The sequence below is a fragment of the Macaca mulatta genome, chromosome 11 (assembly GCF_049350105.2).
Source record: "Macaca mulatta isolate MMU2019108-1 chromosome 11, T2T-MMU8v2.0, whole genome shotgun sequence".
Taxonomy (NCBI): Eukaryota; Metazoa; Chordata; class Mammalia; order Primates; family Cercopithecidae; genus Macaca; species Macaca mulatta.
The window spans coordinates 140310269-140326817 of record NC_133416.1 but is presented as its reverse complement, the minus strand read 5'-3'; the positions used below and the strand labels follow the sequence as shown (position 1 = coordinate 140326817).

General features: G+C 43.3%; 1 protein-coding gene across 1 annotated transcript in view; it reads right to left on the bottom strand.

Annotated features, from left to right (window-relative positions):
* ZNF268 (zinc finger protein 268) overlaps positions 1–16549 on the bottom strand; it is a 277188-nt gene that overhangs the window by 220538 nt on the left and 40101 nt on the right. The gene's annotated exons all lie outside the window — the stretch shown is intronic.

Sequence of the window (16549 nt, the reverse complement as noted above, 5' to 3'; positions counted from 1 at the left end):
ATGCGCCAGGACGCCACAGCGCCCGGAAAAACTACATCTCCCACAATCCTCGGCGAAGGCTCCCTAGTTACGGGCCTGACTTCCGGCTGCAGCGTATCTGGAGAGGGGCACAGCCTGACAGGAAAGGAAGGTTGGGAGGGGGCTCCGTCAGCGGCACCTGGTTCACCCTCCCCCGGCTGCGCCAGGTTCAGTACCATCCTCGGAGCCCGGACGCCCAGTTTCCCAGGGCCTGTAGAACTGAGTCAAAGTCTGACCCCAGCAGAGACGCAGGCGTGCTGAGGTCTTGATATCAAACAAGATAGGGTTCAGACCAGAAGGCACAGCAAAAAAGGACGCTTTGTAAAGCTAAAAGCTGCAATTCGTAGGGTTAAATAACAGTTTGGAAATCAGTGCACCAAATAATAGAGTAACCAACTTCATAAAGAAGAAACTATAGTAGATGTTAAAGACAAATAAATAGAACCACACCAATAATGAAACTGCCTTTGCAAAAATTATATCAGTGAGAAAATTATCGCCGTGGGGGAGGTCTAATCTAATCAAACCCGCGACCCCACGCGCCTTTGGCTCTTCTGGGCTTAGGCCAAGCTAACTTTGGAAGACACTTAGGTTATAGTTTAAATGATAACCCTTTTCCAAAACTCAACTGCCTTTGTAAACCTATGAGAGACCACAAAGCTGGGGGGAGGAGAGGAGCCTGAATTCTAAGATGTAGATTGGTCACAAGATATGCAGCTTCCCCAATTACTCCCACAGATAATACCACTATTGTAGATTAACCTTTCGAGATTTAAAAATGTGCAAAATGGCCAGGCGATGGCTCACGTCTGTAATCCCAGCACTTTGGAGGGCTGAGGTGGGTGGATCGCATGAGCCCAGGAGTTGGAGACTAGCCTGGGCAACATGACGAAACCTCGTCTCTACAAAACATATCAAAAGTCAGCCGGATGCAGTGGCATGCATCTGTAGTCTCAGCTACTTGGGAGGCTAAGGCAGCAGAATTGCTTGAGCCCGTGAGGCCGAGGTTGCAGTGAGCCGAGATTGCACCATTGTGCTCCAGCCTGGATGACAGGAGTGAAACCTGTCTCAAAAAAAAAAAAAGCCAAACATCTGAATAGACATTTCTCAAAAGAAGACATACAAATGGCAAACAGGTATATGAAAAGGTACACAATATCATTGATCATCAGAGAAATGCAAATCAAAACTACAATGAGATATTATCTCACCCCAGTTAAGATGACTATTATCCAAAAGACAAGCAATAATAAATGCTGGTGAGGTTATGGGGAAAAGGGAACACCTGTACACTCTTGGTGGGAATGTAAATTAGTACAACCACTGTGGAGAGTTTGGAGGTTCCTCAAAAAAATAAAAATAGAACTGCCATACAATCCAGCTATCCTACTCCTAGGTATGTACCCAAAAGAAAGAAAATCAGTATATTTAAGCGCTGTCTGCACTCCCTTGTTTATTGCAGCACTATTCACAATAGCCAAGATTTGGAAGTAACTGAAGTGCCAATCAACAGGTTAATGAATAAAGGAAATGTGATACATATACACAATGGAGTACTAGGAAGCCATAAAAAAGAATGGATCCTGTCATTTGCAACAACATGGATGGAACTGGAGATCATTATATTAAGTGAAATAAGCGAGGCAGAGAAAGACAAACTTCACATATTCTCACTTATTTGTGGGAGCCAAAAATTAAAACAATTGAACTCATGATGATGAAGAGTAGAAAGATGGTTACCAGCAGCTGGAGAGTAGTGGGACACTGGGGGGGATAGAAATGGTCATTCGGTAGAAAAAATAGAAAGAATAAGACCTAATATTTTCTAGCACAACAGGATATACTCAAAAATAATTTAATTGTACATTTTAAAATAACTAAAAGTATAATTGGATTGCTTGTAACACAAAGGATAAATGCTTGAGGATACCCCATTTTCCCTGATGTGATTTTTATGCATTGCATAATAATATGCATTCTATATCAAAATGTCTCATGTAATCCATAAATGTATACACCTACTATATACTCCTAATAATTAAAAATTTTAAAAATTAGCCAGGTGTGGTGGCATACACCTGTAATCCCAGCTACTTGGGAGGCTGAGGCAGGAGAAATGCTTGATCCTGAGAGGTTGAGGCTGCAGTAAGCCATGATCCCACCACTGCATTCCAGTCTGGGCAACAGAATGAGACCCTGTCTCAAAAAAAGAAATTAATTAATTAAAAATTTTCCCACAGAGAAAATCTGGGAGTGGATGGCTCCACTAGTGAGTTCCATCAAATATTTAAAGAAGAAAGGATAATTCTTCAGAAATTATTTCAGAAAATAGATGAGAGGGAATACTTCCCAACTTATTCTATGAAGCCAGTATTATTGTCATACTAGTTAGACAAAGACATCACAAGGGAAAAACAAAATAAAACTACACACCAATATTCCTATGGTGTGTAGTACCATAGACATAGACACAAAAATTCTTAACAGGCTTGGACTCTTTTTCTCCTCAAACTGGTTTTGCAGGTGTTTACTCGTGTGAAAACTTACCAAATTGTTTAAATATGTGCAGTTTATTCTATATCCATTATAACTTAATAAAGCTGTTTAAGAAAAATGTTAGTAAACTGAATCTGGCAACGTACAAAAAGGATTTTATAACATGACCAAATGGAATATATACCAAGAGTGTAAGATCGGTTCAACACTGAAAATCAGTATAATAAAAGACAAAAACTATATGACTATTTCAACAGATGCAGCAAAAGGCATTTAGCAAAACCAACATCTACTCATGGCAAAAACTCTCAACCATTTAGGAATAAAAGGGAATTTCCTCAACTTGATAATGGGCATTTAAAAAAACCCTAGCTAGCATCCTACAGAACGGTGAAAGACTGAATGTTTTTCCCCTATAATAGGAAACAAGCAAGGGTGTCTGCTTTCAACACTTCTGTTCAACGTTGTACTGGATGTTCTAGCTGGTTGTGTTCAACGTTGTACCGGATGTTCTAGTTGCTTCTGTTCAACGTTGTACTGGATGTTCTACTTGTTTCTGTTCAACCTTGTACCGGATGTCCTAGCTGGTTCCGTCCAGTGTTGTACCGGATGTCCTAGCTGGTTCCGTCCAGCGTTGTACCGGATGTTCTAGTTGGTTCCGTTCAGCGTTATAAAGGATCTTCTAGTTGGATCCGTTCAACGTTGTAAAGGATGTTCTAACTGGTTCCGTTCAACGTTGTACTGGATGTTCTAGTTGCTTCTGTTCAACGTTGTACTGGATGTTCTAGTTGCTTGTGTTCAACGTTGTACTGGATGTTCTAGTTGGTTCTGTTCAGCATTTACTGGATGTTCTAGCTGGTGCAGTCAAGCAAAAGAAAAGAAAGAGAAGAAAGCATCCAGATTGGAAAAAAGTAAAACTGCCTTTATTTACAGATGACAGGATTCTGTATATAGAAAATTTCAAGGAATCAATGATAATAATAAAACTACTGAAACTAATAAAAGATGTTAGCATGGTCAAAGGTTACAAGATCAATATATAAACACTATACTTCTATATACTAGCAATGAATAATATTAAAGTTAACAATTTCACACCATCAAAAAGAATAAAATAGTAACAAATTTAATAAAAGAAGTAAAAATGTGGCCAGGCACAGTGGCTCACGCCTGTAATCCCAGCACTTTGGGAGGCCGAGGCAGATGGATCGCGAGGTCAGAAGATTGAGACCATCCTGGCCAACACAGTGAAACCCCATCCCTGCTGGGCGCGGTGGCTCAAGCCTGTAATCCCAGCACTTTGGGAGGCCGAGACGGGCGGATCACGAGGTCAGGAGATCGAGACCATCCTGGCTAACCCGGTGAAACCCCGTCTCTACTAAATACAAAAAACTAGCCGGGTGAGGTGGCGGGCACCTGTAGTCCCAGCTACTCGGGAGGCTGAGGCAGGAGAATGGCGTAAACCCGGGAGGCGGAGCTTGCAGTGAGCTGAGATCCGGCCACTGCACTCCAGCCTGGGTGACAGAGCAAGACTCCGTCTCAAAAAAAAAAAAAAAAAAAAAAAGAAACCCCGTCCCTACTAAAAATATAAAAAATTATCCGGGCGTGGTGGTGGGCGCCTGTAGTCCCAGCTACTTGGGAGGCTGAGGCAGGAGAATGGCATGAACCAGGGAGGCAGAGGTTGCAGTGAGCTGAGATCGTGCCACTGTACTCCAGCCTGGGCGACAGAGCGAGACTCCGTCTCAAAAAAAAAAAAAAAATAGCAAAACAATTTTGAAAAAGAGTAAAGTTGAAAGACTTACACTACTTGATTTTAAATTTGCTATAAAGCCACAGTGATGAAGACACTGTGATATTAGCACAAGGATAAGTAAATAGATCAATGGAAAATAAGTAAGGATCTATAAATACATTATAACATTTATGGCCAATTAATTTTTGACACAGTTACCGAGATAATTCAATGATGAAAAGGTAGACTTTAGTAAATGATTCTGGGTAAACGGATGCATACATGCCAAAGAAGGAGAAGAAGAATACTTGCCTTACACGTTACACAAGAAAATTAGCTGAAAACGGGTCATAGACCTAAAAGTAAGAGCTAAAACTATAATACAATAGAAAATTGTTGTAATTTTGTGTTGGGTAAAGAGATTCCAGATATAACAACAAAAGCATGATCCATGAAATAAAAGCATTGGTAAATTGAACTTTGTCAATATATAAAAACTTTTCTGTTTCAAAAGACAGTATGAAGAAAATGAGGAGACAAGCCATGGTCTAAAAGAAAATATTTGAAAATCATTCGTCTGATAAAAGACTTGTATTCAGAACACTTATGACTCAATAATAAGACAAGCAACCCAATTTTGCAAATAAAAGATCTGAATATATACATTTCACCAAAGAAGATATATAAATGGCTAATAAGCACATACAAAGATGCTCAAGGTCATTATTCATTAGGGAACAGCAAAGTTAACCACAATGAGATACCAGTAAAAACTCAATAGAACGGTTATAATAAGAAAAACAGACAACACCTACTGTAGGCAAGTATGTGGAGAAAGGAGCCTTCATGATTTGCTCGTGAGATGTAAAATGGTAGTCACTTTGGGAAACAGTTTGGCTGTTACTTAAAAAGTTAACCATAAACTTACCACAGGACTCTGCAATTCTACTCCTAGGTATCTAAGAGAAAATGAAAACTTATGTCTGTATAAAGTCGTTTATGATCATGTTTATAGCAATATTATTATTAGTAGTAGTATTTTTGAGACGGAGTCTCCCTCTGTCGCCCAGGCTGGAGTCGGCAGTGCAATCTCAGCCCACTGTAACCTCCACCTCCTGGGTTCAAGCGATTCTCCTGCCTCAGCCTCCTGAGTAGGTGGGACTACAGGTGCCTGCCACCATGCCCAGCTAATTTTTTGCATTTTTAGTAGAGATGGGGTCTCACCGTGTTAGCCAAGATGATCTCGATCTCTGACCTCGTGATGCGCCCGTCTCGGCCTCCCAAAGTGCTGGGATTACAGGCATGAGCCACCGCACCCAGCCAGCAATATTATTTATAATAGCCGGAAACTGGAAACAACCCAAAATGTCTATCAACTGCTGACTGGATAAACAAAAGTGAAAACAACTAAAATATCCATCAAATGATGCCTGGATAAATAAGTGTGGTATAGCCCTACGATGGAATACTGTTCAGCAGTTAGAAGAGGGGGAAGTGCTGGTACCTGATATGTGAACAAACCTCAGAAACATGATGCTAATGTCAAGAAGCCAGACACAGGCCGGGCACGGTGGCTCACACCTGTAATCCCAGCACTTTGGGAGGCCGAGGCGGGCGGATCACGAGGTCAGGAGATCGAGACCATCCTGGCGAAAACGGTGAAAGCCCGTCTCTACTGAAAATACAAAAAAATTAGCCGGGCGTGGTGGCGGGCGCCTGTAGTCCCAGCTACTCAGGAGGCTGAGGCAGGAGAATGGCGTTAACCTAGGAAGCGGTGGAGCTTGCAGTGAGCTGAGATCTGGCCGCTGCACTCCAGCCTGGGCGACAGAGCGAGACTCCGTCTCAAAAAAAAAAAAAAAGCCAGACACAAAAGTCATCACATGGATGATTTCGTGGATATAGTGTCTAGAAAATGCAAATTTGTAGAGTGAAAAACCACATCAGTAGTTGCGTAAGGACAGGAGTAGGAGCAGGGGTTAAATGTAAATGGGCATAAAGAACTTTGGGGAGGTAATGAAGATGTTCCAAGGCTGCATTGTGGTGATGGTAGTAAAACTCTATGGATTTACTAATACCACTGAATTGAATACTTACAATCGATAAATTTTGTGGAATGTGAATTGTATTTCAATAAAACTTTTTTAAGGCCACTGAGTTTGACTGTTGGAAATGAGAGAGATAAAAGCAGAAATAAATGAGGTCGAAAGCAGAACAACAGTAGAACTAATAAATAAAACATTTGTTTTTGAAGAACATTAACAAAATAGACAAACAACTTGGTATTCTAATCCAACAAAAAGAGAGAAAGTACAAATATACAAAATAAGAAATACGAAGAGGAAATGACTACTGAAACAGAAGATAGATTTTTTTTAATCATAAAAGATGTTTTTGCCCAACTCTAGGCAAAAACATTTTGAAGACCTAGATGAAATGGTTAAATTCTAAGGAAAATTGAATTTTCCAAGATTTACCTCAGAAAATTCAAGTCTTCTTTTCATTAAATAAACTTGTCAAGAACCACCCCACAAAAAAAGTAATAGATTTGGGTGATTTCATAAGAAAATGCTGCCAAACTTCAAAGACCAGATAATCCCATGCTCATAAATTATACCAGAATAAATAATACTTCTGGCTGGGCCCGGTGGCTCATGCCTGTAACCCCAGTACTTTGGGAGGCCGAGGCGGATCATGAGGTCAGGAGATGAAGACCATCCTGGCTAACACAATGAAACCCTGTCTCTACTAAAAATATAAAAGTTAGCGGGGTGTGGTGGCACCTGCCTGTAATCCCAGCTACTCAGGAGGCTGAGGCAGGAGAATCACTTGAACCCGGGAGTTGGAAGTTGCAGTGAGCCAAGATTGCGCCACTGCACTCCAGCCTGGCAACAGAGCAAGACTCCGTTTCAAAAAAAGCAAAACAAAACAAAACAACTTCCGAATTTCTGGAGCAATTATAACAATAATATGTAAACCTAAAAAGGTATCACAGAAAATGAAAACAAAAGTCGATTTCACTTGTCAACAGTGATGCAAATATTTCAAATAGAGAGTGAAGAAGTCTTCAATTACTCTAGAATATTGCTCTTATGAATGCTGCTTTTGCTTTATATATTTTTATGCTATTAGATAAGTATTTATAATGTCCTATATTGAATATTTTATTAATCTACAATGTTATTCTTTGTTTTGTAATCTGTTTTGGTTTAAAGGCTATTTTGTCTGATGCAAGCATCACTGCTTTCTTTTGGATGTTTACATGGAATATCTTTTTCAATCCATTCACTTTCTACTATTTGTGTTTTTTTTTTTTTTTTTTTTGAGATGGAGTCTCGCTCTGCCGCCCAGGCTGGGGCGCAGTGGCCGGATCTCAGCTCACTGCAAGCTCCGCCTCCCGGGTTTACGCCATTCTCCTGCCTCAGCCTCCCCAGTAGCTGGGACTACAGGCGCCCGCCACCTCGCCCGGCTAGTTTTTTGTATTTTTTTTAGTAGAGACGGGGTTTCACTATGTTAGCCAGGATGGTCTCGATCTCCCGACCTCGTGATCCGCCCGTCTCGGCCTCCCAAAGTGCTGGGATTACAGGCTTGAGCCACCGCGCCCGGCCCTATTTGTGTTTTTGGATGTAAAGTGAGTCTCTTATAACAGCATATAGTTGAATTACATATTTTTATTCAGTCTTCAAATGTAAGTCTTTTGATTGAAAAGTTTAATCATTTATATTTAACTGCTAATGAGAAAGATATTCTTTTTTTTGTTTTTTGTTTTTTTTTTTGAGACAGAGTCTCGCTCTGTCGCCCAGGCTGGGGTGCAGTGGTGCAGTCTCGGCTCACTGCAACCTCCGCCTCCTGGGCCTCAGCTTCCTGAGTAGCTGGGACTACAGTTGTGTGCCACCACGCCCAGCTAATGTTTGCAGTTTTAGTAGAGACAGGGTTTCACCATATTGGTCAGGTTGGTCTCAAACTCCTGAACTCAGGTGATCCACCTGCCTCAGCCTCCCAAAATGCTGGGATTACAGCCGTGAGCCACTGCGCCCGGCCAGAAGCTATTATTTCTGTCATTTTGCTTTGTTTTTGAAGAGGCTTATAAGCTTTTTTATCTCTAATTTCCTGCATTGCTGTCTTCTTTTGTGTTTAGTTGAATTTTTTTTTTTTTTTGAGAGGGAGTGTTGTTCTTGTTGCTCAAGCTGGAGTGCAATGGCGCGATGTCGGTTCACTGCAACCTCCACCTCCCAGGTTCAAGTGACTCTCCTGCCTCAGTCTCCTGAGTAGCTGGGATTACAGGTGCACACCACCACGCCCGGCTAATTTTTTGCATTTTTAGTAGAGACGGGGTTTCACCATGTTGGCCAAGATGGTCTCAAACTCCTGACCTCAAGTGATCCGCCCACCTCGGCCTCCCAAAGTGCTGGGATTACAGGCGTGAGCCACCGCGCCTGGCCTAGTTGATTTTTTATAGAAGAATGTTTAAGTTCCTTTCTGATGTTCTTTTGGGTCTATTCTATAGCTATTTGTTTGTGGTTGCCATATGGAGTATATTTAACATAGGAAACTATAGTGCTCTAATTTGAATTTTTACCAGTTTAACTTCAATAACATATGAGAACTCTGCTCCTTTAAAGCTCTGATGCCCCCCTTTGATTTGTTGATGTCACAAAATTACATTTTTATACATTGCATGCCCTAAAACATACATTAATCCTTCTTTTAAATGCATTAATCTCTTAAATTATGTAAAAAAAAAAGAAAATATGGAGATATAAACCAGAGTTACAATAATGCTATCATTTAGTTTAATGATTATTTTATGATCTGCTCAAATTTTTTTTTTCTTTTGAGACAGTGTCTCAATCTGTCACCCAGGCTGGAGTGCAGTAGCACAATCATGGCTCACTGCTGCCTCAAACTCCTGGGCTCTCCCAAGTCAGCCTCCCGAGTAGCTGAGACTACAGACATGTGCCACCATGCCTGTAGGATCTAGCCCTATAGGGTCTGTGGGATTTTCTCCCTGTGTGCGGAGACGAGAGATTGTAGAAATAAAGATGCAAGACAAAGAGAAGAAAAGACAGCTGTGCCCGGGCGACCACTACCACCAAGACGCGGAGACTGGTAGTGGCCCCGAATGCCTGACTGCGCTGTTATTTGTTGGATACAAGGCAAAAGGGCAGGGTCAGGAGTGTGAGTCGTCTCCAGTGATAGGTAAGGTCATGTGAGTCACGTGTCCACCAGACAGGGGGCCCTTCCCTACTTGGCAGCTGAGGCAGACGGAGAGAGAGGACAGCTTATGCCATTACTTCTTCTCTGCATTTCAAAGACTTTTAGTACTTTCACTAATTCTGCTACTGCTAGCTAGAAGGCAGAGCCAGGTGTACAGGGCGGAACATGAAAGTGAAACAGGAGCATGACCGCTGGAGCACAGCATCACAGGGAGACGGTTAGGCCTCAGGAGGCTGTGGGCGGGCCTGAGTCAGGCCTTCCACAAGAGGTGGTGGAGCAGAGTCTTCTCTAACTTCCCCGGGCAAAGGGAGACTCCCTTTCTTGGTCAGCTAAGTAGGGCGCCTTCCCAGGCGCTGGCACTACCGCTAGACCAAGGAGCCCTCTAGTGGCCCTGTCCGGGCGTGACAGAGGCTCACACTAGTCTTCCGGTCACTTCTCACCGTGTCCCTTCAGCTCCTATCTCTGTATGGCCTGGTTTTTCCTAGGTTATGATTGTAGAACAAATATTATTGTAATATTGGAATAAAGAGTGATGCTACAAACTAATGATTGATAATATTCATATATAATCATACCTATATTCTATTTCTAGTATAACTATTCTCTGTATTTTCTTTATTATGCTGGAACAGCTCGTGCCCTCGGTCTCTTGCCTCAGCACCCGGGTGGTTTGCTGCACACAGATTTCTTTTACTTCTATATTTTTAAATTATTTAGCTTAAGGTTATTTTAATTGGCATGGAAATGGATGCTGGGAATGCCCTACATAATTACTACAGTAAGTTTGTATTAAGACTCTTTTGAAGTAAAAGGGTGAATTTGTGGCTGGGTGCAATTGCTCATACCTGTAATCCCAGCACTTTAGGAGGTCAAAGTGGGTGGATCACTAGAGCTCAGGAGATCGAGAGCGGCCTGGGCAACATGGTGAAACCCTGTCTTTACAAAAATTAACCAGGCATTAGTCTGGACGCAGTGGCTCAAGCCTGTAATCCCAGCAGTATGGGAAGCCAAGTTGGGCGGATCACCTGAGGTCAGGAGTTCGAGACCAGCCTGACCAATATGGTGAAACCCTGTCTCTACTAAAAATACAAAAAATTAGCCAGGCATGGTGGTATGTGCCTGTAATCCCAACTACTTGGGAGGCTGGGGCATGAGAATCACTTGAACCCAGGAGGCAGAGGCTGCAATGAGCCGAGATCGTGCCATTGCACTCCAGCGTGGGCAACAGAGTTAGACTTTGCCTCAAAAAAAAAAAAAAAAAAATTAGCCAGGCATGGTGGCATGTACCTGTGCTCCCAACTACTCAGGAGGCTGAGATGGCAGGATCACTTGAGCCTGGGAGGTGGGGTGCAAACTGTATTTGCACCACTGCACTCCTGCTGGTTCACAAAGTAAGATCCTGTCTCAAACAGAAAGAAATGAAAAGAAAAAAAAGAGTAAATTTGTAATAAGGCTCTGCCAGAAATATAACTCAAACTAGCATAGACTAACAGAAGAAATCTATGAGCCTTTATAACTGAAGGAGCCGATCTGAAGGCTTCAGGAATAGCTGACTCCAGGGCTACAATCAGCACTAGGATATGTTAATCTAAAACAACTAAAAGGGCCTGGCGTGCTGGCTCATGCCTGTAATCCCAGCACTTTAGGAGGCCGAGGTGGGAGGAGTTAGAGACCGGCCTAGCCAATACGTTGAAACCCCCTCTCAACTAAAAATATAAAAAATTACGGGGCGTGGTGCCGCTCACCTGTAGTCCCAGCTGCTCCCGAGGCTGAGGCAGGAGAATCACTTGAACCCAGGGGGCGGAGGTTGCAGTGAGCCAAGATCGCGCCACTGCACCCCATACTGGGCGACAGAATGAGGCTCTGTCTCAAATAATAAACATAATAAAAAAAAAAAACAGGCCCGGTGGGGTGGCTCACGCCTGTAATCCCAACAGTTTGGGAGGCCGAGGCGGGCGGATCACAAGGTCAGCAGATCGATACCATCCTGGCTAACAAGAGGCAACCCCGTCTCTACTAAAAATACAAATTAGCTGGGTGTGGTGGTGCACGCCTGTAATCCCAGCTTCTCGGGAGACTGAGACAGAATCTGGGAGGCGGAGGTTGCAGTGAGCCGGGATCACGCCACTGCACTCCAGCCTGGGCTACAGAGCAAGACTCCGTCTCAAATAATAATAATAATAATAATAGGCCGGGCGCGGTGGCTCAAGCCTGTAATCCCAGCACTTTGGGAGGCCGAGACGGGCAGATCACGAGGTCAGGAGATCGAGACCATCCTGGCTAACACGGTGAAACCCCGTCTCTACTAAAAAATACAAAAAACTAGCCGGGCGAGGTGGCGGGGCCTGTAGTCCCAGCTGCTCGGGAGGCTGAGGCAGGAGAATGGCGTGAACCCGGGAGGCGGAGCTTGCAGTGAGCTGAGATCCGGCCACTGCACTCCAGCCCGGGCTACAGAGCAAGACTCCGTCTCAAAAAAAAATAAATAAATAATAATAATAATAATAAAAGGATCTGACTGGGTGTGGGTGGCTCATTCCTGTAATCCCAGCACCCTGGGAGGCCGAGGCGAGCGGATCACCTCAGGTCAAGAGTTGGAGACCAGCCTGGCCAACATGGCGAAACCCCATCTCCACTAAATATACAAATTTAGCCCGGCGTGGCGGGCGAGGTGGAGGGCGCCTGTAATTCCAGCTACTCAGGGGGCTGAGGCACGAGAGTCGCTTGAACGCAGGAGGCGGAGGTTGCAGTGAGCCAAGTTCTCGCCATTGCACTCCAGCCTGGGCAACAAGAGCGAAACTCAGTCTCAAAAATAAAAAAATAAAATAAAATAGGCCAGGCGCGGTGGCTCACGCCTGTAATCCCAGCACTTTGGGAGGCCGAGGCGGGCGGATCACGAGGTCAGGAGATCGAGACCATCCTGGCTAACACGGTGAAACCCCGTCTCTACTAAAAATACTAAAAAAACTAGCCGGGCGTGGTGGCGGCGCCTGTAGTCCCAGCTACTCCGGAGGCTAAGGCAGGAGGATGGCGTGAACCCGGGAGGCGGAGTTTGCAGTGAGCCGAGATCGCACCACTCACTCCAGCCTGGGCAACAGAGCTAGACTCCGTCTCAAAAAAAAAAAAAAAACAAAGCAAATAAATAAAATAACTAAAAGGATCAGTATCTAGTTTAAATAGAGTTTATTTCAGTGTAAAATTTGAGGATAGCCACCTAGGAAGTATAAATCTTAAAGAATGAAAGTTTGTGTTTTGAAGTGTAGAAGTCTGGGATCGTTTATATAGACAACGTTTAGGAAAGTTTAACAGAACTTTAATTTTTTTATATATAAGGCTTAATGTAGCATTATAATGGTCTGAATAGTTAAGGTGGTTTTCTTGGGGAGGAAGATATACTTACTATTTTATATTGAAGATGTAGTAGTTACGGGTTTTCTGTGTTATTTGGTCTGAGTTAGGTTAGGTACAGAACAATAAAAAGGCATATATGTTAAATATATAATTATAAATATATATTTACAACTTGTATAGATATATAACTGGTCATGGGGAAGCAGTGGAACTGGGAAAGTGGAACAGGAGTAAAAGAATTTACCAAGACAGGGCCAGGCGTGGTGGCTCACATCTGTAATCCCAACACTTTGAGAGGCCAAGGTGGATGGATCACAAGGTCAGGAGATCGAGACCATCCTGGCCAACATGGTGAAACCCGGTCTCTACCAAAATGCAAAAAATTAGCCGGGCGTGGTGGTGCACACTGTAGTCCCACCTACTCGGGGGGCTGAGGCAGTAGAATAGCTTGAATCCAGGAGGCGGAGGTTGCAGTGAGCCAAGATCATGCTCCTGCACTCCAGCCTGGTGACAGAGCAAGATTCTGTCTCAAAGAAAAAAAAAAAAAAAAAAGAATTCACTAACACAGGCAGATTTATTAGAGGAAGTAGGAAAATACTTTCAAGAAGGTAATGGGCAGCCAGCAAGAGAGGAACTGACTGCAAGGAAACGCAGACTTCCTGGAGATAGAATAGGTGGTTTTTGGGCTGCAGAGTGTTACATTCATTTCTGATAACACCAAGGTTGCAGGAAGCTGACTTGCATTTTTTGTATCAGCTGAGAGTCTGGCGATAGCTAGGCATAGGAAGATTGTGAGTTATTTGCACAGGACGACTCTGTGTCCTGGACCATTAGGAAAGGCAGACTTACAGCTTATCTGCTTTTTCTTCTTTCTTATTTTGCTTTCCCCTGTTCCCACTACCCTGACTCTTTTTCCCTAATTAGGACTCCACATTAATACATAATAATTTACAAAAGATAAGTGATTGGGTGGGAGGAGGAAAAAAGAAGCCAAGTCTTGGCAAAGCAGTTTAGAGAAGGAGGGATAAAGAGATGGAGAAGCAGAAGGGTGAGAAGAAGTTTTGACAGTTTCCTTTTTTAATATATCGATAATTCTAGAGAGTTTAATTTTTTCTGTAGGGAAAGAAATTTTCAGAGTCTCCTTTGGATGCTTTTTAGCATCCAAAAATTGAAAGTAACTTTCAATTTTTTAAAAATTTTAGGCCGGGCGCGGTGGCTCAAGCCTGTAATCCCAGCACTTTGGGAGGCCGAGATGGGCGGATCACGAGGTCAGGAGATCGAGACCATCCTGGCTAACACGGTGAAACCCCGTCTCTACTAAGAAATACAAAAAATAGCCGGGCGAGGTGGCAGCGCCTGTAGTCCCAGCTACTCAGGAGGCTGAGGCAGGAGAATGGCGTGAACCCAGGAGGCGGAGCTTGCAGTGAGCCGAGATCGCGCCACTGCACTCCAGCCTGGGCAACAGCGTGAGACTCCGTCTCAAAAAAAAAAAAAAAAAAAAAAAAAAAAAATTTATACTCAGTTTTTAAAAATTATGTACATAAATGAACTAATTTAGGTATTTTTAATGGCATTTCATTTCGGTCTTCGTAGTTTGGGTCTTTATGGGTTAAATAAGACCATTTTAAAAGATACTGATGGGAGGTCACATCATAAGTACTATTTATGAATATGAATTTAGCTGGAGTTACTTAAAGGTGTATTTTTTTTTTGGAGACGGAGTTTTCCTCTTTTGCCCAGACTGGAATGCAGTGGCATGATCTCAGCTCACTGCAACCTCCACCTTTCTGTTTCAAGTGATTCTCCTGCCTCAGCCTCCCGAGTAGCTGGGATTACAAGTGCCCGCCAACACACCCAGCTAATTTTTGTATTTTCAGTAGAGACAGGGTTTCACCATGTTGGTCAGGCTGGTCTCGAATTCCTGACCTGGTGCTCTGCCACCTTGGCCTCCCATAGTGCTGGGATTACAGGTGTGAGCCACTGCATCCGGCCATAAAGGTGTATTTCTTTTGAAGGGTAAAGACTCATTGTTAGATGGATGATTGTCCATAATTTGGGGTTTTTGTTTTAATGGTCAAAGACCAAAAGGGAAAGAGTTGTTGGATCTGGCATGCTGCTTAATAAGGATTATTTCTTGAAGAGTCACCCATGAGTCACTTTTTTCCTCTTATATGTCTTGGTGAAACCCAGTAATTTGGGGCACTTAGGGCACTAGGATATTTTTGTATGTTTTTTGTTGAGGGGAGTCTTATGGGGTCCAATGTATGTCATGAAGGATGAGCTTAAATAGTTTCACAAAACCTTAGTCACTAAGCTATCTTTTGGCTGGGAGAAATAGTGTCTTATCTTTAAAACTTATCTCTGTCTTTATAGAAAGTTCTTTTATTGGCTTTGGTCATTTAAAATGGGACCTTAGATATGTCAAATGAACTGAACTTAAGAGTTTAGCCAGTTTTTTTTTTTTTTTTAACTTATAAGTTTTACTTAAGTCATGCAATCTTTTTTTGAGAGAGAGAAACTTTTCTTTCCTGACCAAAATTTGAATGGGAGAAAAGGCCATGGCGGTGCTCGGTGACTCATGCCTGTAATCCTAGCATTTTGGGAGGCCAAGGCAGGCAGATCACCTGAGGTCATGAGTTAGAGACCAGCTTGGCCAACATGGTGAAACCCCATCTCTACAAAAACACAAAAAATTAGCCGGGCATGATGGTGGGTGTCTGTAATCCCAGCTACTCAAGAGGCAGAGATGGGAGAATTGCTTGAATCCAGAAGGCAGAGGTTGCAGTGAGCCGAGATCATGCCACTGTGCTCCAGCCTGGGCAACAAAGCGAGACTCCGTCTCAAAAAAAAAAAAAAAAAAAAGGGAGGGGCGTATAAATTCTAGTGAGTCATTTAATAAATAACACAACCTCAGAGAAAAGTGAAAATCATAAATCTGTGAACAGCAGCATTTTCCGAGAACAAAAACAAAACCACCTTAAAGCAGAATTTTAATTTTAGCTCTGTTGAGCACGGAATTGGGTTGCTTAAATAAAGTCTGAATTTCAATTAGAACCGGGGCAATGTGGGCCAGGTGCAGTGGCTCAGGCCTGTAATCCCAGCACTTTGGCAGGCTGAGGCGGGTGGATCAACTGAGGTCAGAAGTTTGAGACCAGCCTGGTCAACATGGTGAAACCCATGTCTACTAAAAACACAAAAAATTAGCCGGGAGTGGCTGGGTGCCGTGGCTCACGCCTGTAATCCCAGCACTTTGGGAGGCCAAGGTGGGTGGATCACGATGTTAAGAGATGGAGACCAGCCTGGCTAACATGTTGAAACCCCATCTCTACTAAAAATACAAAAATTAGCCGGGCACGGTGGCATGCACCTGTAATCCCAGCTACTCGAGAGGCTGAGGCAGGAGAATCGCTTGAACCCAGGAGGCAGAGGTTGCAGTGAGCCAATATCGTGCCATTGCACTCTAGCCTGGGCGACTGGGCGAGACTCCGTCTCAAAAAAAAAAAAAAAAAAATTAGCTGGGAGTGGTGCTGGGCGCCTGTAATCCCAGTGACTCAGGAGGCTGAGACAGGAGAATCGCTTGAACCCGGGAGGCGGGAGGCGGGAGGCGGAGGTTGCTGTGAGCTGAGATTGCGCCATTGCACTCCAGCCTGGGCAACAAGAGCAAAACCCCATCTCTCACAGGCTCCAAATTTACTAATATAGAATTGAGCTAAATATTATTTCACAAAAACTTGAATTTGG